This window comes from Carassius carassius, chromosome 7, assembly GCF_963082965.1.
Source record: "Carassius carassius chromosome 7, fCarCar2.1, whole genome shotgun sequence".
Lineage (NCBI taxonomy): Eukaryota > Metazoa > Chordata > Actinopteri > Cypriniformes > Cyprinidae > Carassius > Carassius carassius.
The window spans coordinates 37,082,831-37,085,330 of record NC_081761.1 but is presented as its reverse complement, the minus strand read 5'-3'; the positions used below and the strand labels follow the sequence as shown (position 1 = coordinate 37,085,330).

General features: G+C 35.7%; 1 protein-coding gene and 1 long non-coding RNA gene across 3 annotated transcripts in view; both read right to left on the bottom strand.

The window, feature by feature from the left end:
- The window catches only part of LOC132144113 (CMRF35-like molecule 8), a 16,999-nt gene that overhangs the window by 12,730 nt on the left and 1,769 nt on the right, over positions 1-2,500 (bottom strand). The window lies entirely within an intron of this gene.
- LOC132144130 (uncharacterized) lies at positions 613-1,658 on the bottom strand. The gene is made up of 3 exons (XR_009434321.1): positions 1,397-1,658; positions 1,213-1,262; positions 613-942 (listed from the first exon to the last, which is right to left on the bottom strand). It is a non-coding gene; the product is annotated as an uncharacterized LOC132144130 (long non-coding RNA).

Sequence of the window (2,500 nt, the reverse complement as noted above, 5' to 3'; positions counted from 1 at the left end):
GGAAGTGTAGTCTGTCGGTTTAACTGAAACCTCACAGCTCTTCCTGTGGCTCTGATTGAACTTCCTGTTTGGTAACTAACTTCTGCACACATCTCATGTTTAACTGAAGCAAAAAGACCTGCTAGCTATATTCTGATAAAGATTATTGTAAGTATTAGCATCTCAGTGGCAGCTGAATTTAGGAGCCTTCATTGAATGGTGTTTGCAAGGATTTATCAGAATATAAATCTACTTCTGAATGTCCATCAATGGAGAAAGATGCTCCTCGGCATCAGATCTGTGCAGATACAGCATCTACAGTACCAGCAGAAGTGAACAGATCACACTAACCACACAAACCTTGAGCTCAAAATAAGACAAGAACATATATTAATGCATGGACAGACATTAAAATAAAATAAATATCAGAATGCACTGCAATCCAGAATAGTATGGTTTAGTTTGTCCATTAAACTGCAAAATGTGTAAGACTCAACTTCAGAAATAATAGATTCATGATCCATATTTGTGCATGTCAGCTGTAAACATACTGTACAAGCAACAATTATAACAATGGTAAATATATTTTAAAAAGATTGATTAAAGCCAACAAAATGAACTCAATTATGACAGATTTTCAGTAAAATCATGAAAATGATGAGAAGGATGAAGATGATTTCTCTTGGTTCTGAACATGCTCATAGATTAATTATATTAGTGGTGCTTGCAATATCATGCACCATGATGCCAAACTGTACATATTTAGTCTCATATGCTATATGATGTTATATTACATTAGTTAAACTGAACTGGTCTGTGTTGTGGAGTTGATGAAGAGATGCTCGAGTCTCACTGATGGTCTGTAGAGTCACATATGACACAAGCTCAGGAAACACAGCTGTAAACTACAGTTGTTTCTGTGTCTCTGTCCTCTGGATTACAGTGACGTCCAGCGTCTTTGATCTACAGTCATAAAGAATAAGAATCAGTTCACAGAGACAATAACTCAACACAAATCAATCTGTTATAACACACAAATATGATCATACACATTCACACAGCAGCTGCTGGAGATTCAACATCAAAATACTGTAAATCACTGCAGTCACAGTCTTCATCATCATCTTCATCATCAGAATGCTGAGCAAGCGATGAAACCCTGACTGTGTTTTAGGGAAACTGCTAATGCAATACAGCTGTGAGTTATTTTAAATGCAGTTTCTGAAGACTCACCTGTTCATAAATCACTGGATTAAACTCTCCGATGGAGGACGACAGCCGACCTGTGTGACAGATCAGTGCAAGTCTTTATTAAATGCTTACTTATTTAAAACTATTCATAATTTAATCCAGAGCTCATGCATGTCACCCTGAACCCAAGTGAATTCAGTCTTCAGTCTTCTGTTTAAAACATTACCTTTATTCTTCTTTTTCTTCCATACAGTCACTATAATCAGTGGAAGTCCTATCAGGAGTAAAACCAAAGCCACCACAGTGATGATAATCACAAATGAACCTGAAAAACACCAGAGGAAACACTGTAAAAACAGAAACAACCTTCAGAATCAGAGCAGAAGATGGTTCTCAGATGAATACGTGATAGTCTTGGATGAAATTAGACAGGAATAAGACTTATTGAAATTTTTTCACTTCCTGTTCTGATGAACAAGTGTTACATTAAGTTCACTTCATGTGAGATAAATATAGTGCAGAGGTGTGTGTCATGTGATCAACAGACAGAGTGTGTGTTACAGAAATATGAAAGGGCAGAGTCTGATCTGAAATTAAAGTCTGAGCTGCTTTACTGAGACAGTAAATATAGAAGCAGATTTATGACAAGAGACATGTAATATTAATATTAACTATCCAGCACCTGGATGGAGGGTACATCACTTTGATCAGGTTCATCATGAGCTAAATGTGTCTCAACAGATGTTCAAAACTATTGCTTTTCTCCAAAATATACCACATAATCAAACGGTACTGTTGCATCATGGCTAGTGTAGTTTGTGCACTCACTAGTGTTTGGCTGATCGAGTTGAACTGCAGTACTTCCTGTCATTGTTCTTGTCGTCTCTCTTTCTGTTCGAGGTGTCACTGACAGAGAGAGAGAAAAAGTGAAATATGAATATGCTGCTCACAATTAATAATAATACTTTGTATAAATATGTCTGTCAGATGGACGAATACAAATACATCATGAAAAACCTAATGTAAAGCTGTCCTCATGTCCAGATTATTTAATTATTAAATTATTTTATTTTGATATCATTCACAGTCTCATAAACCGAAGAACTGTAGATCCTCTGGTTGCAGAAAAATGACATATTTCAATCCTTCAGTTATGTGAAATATGACTCTATTAACATATTGGTTTATGTTTTACAGAAGTTGAGATGTGGATGAAATTTAGAGTTTGAGCAAGTTTGAGACATGAACTGCTCAGAACTTGTTGAAAACTTATAAATGATGATAATTGCACAACAATCAATATAATAAATGTGTTCAGAAGCTTTGATGC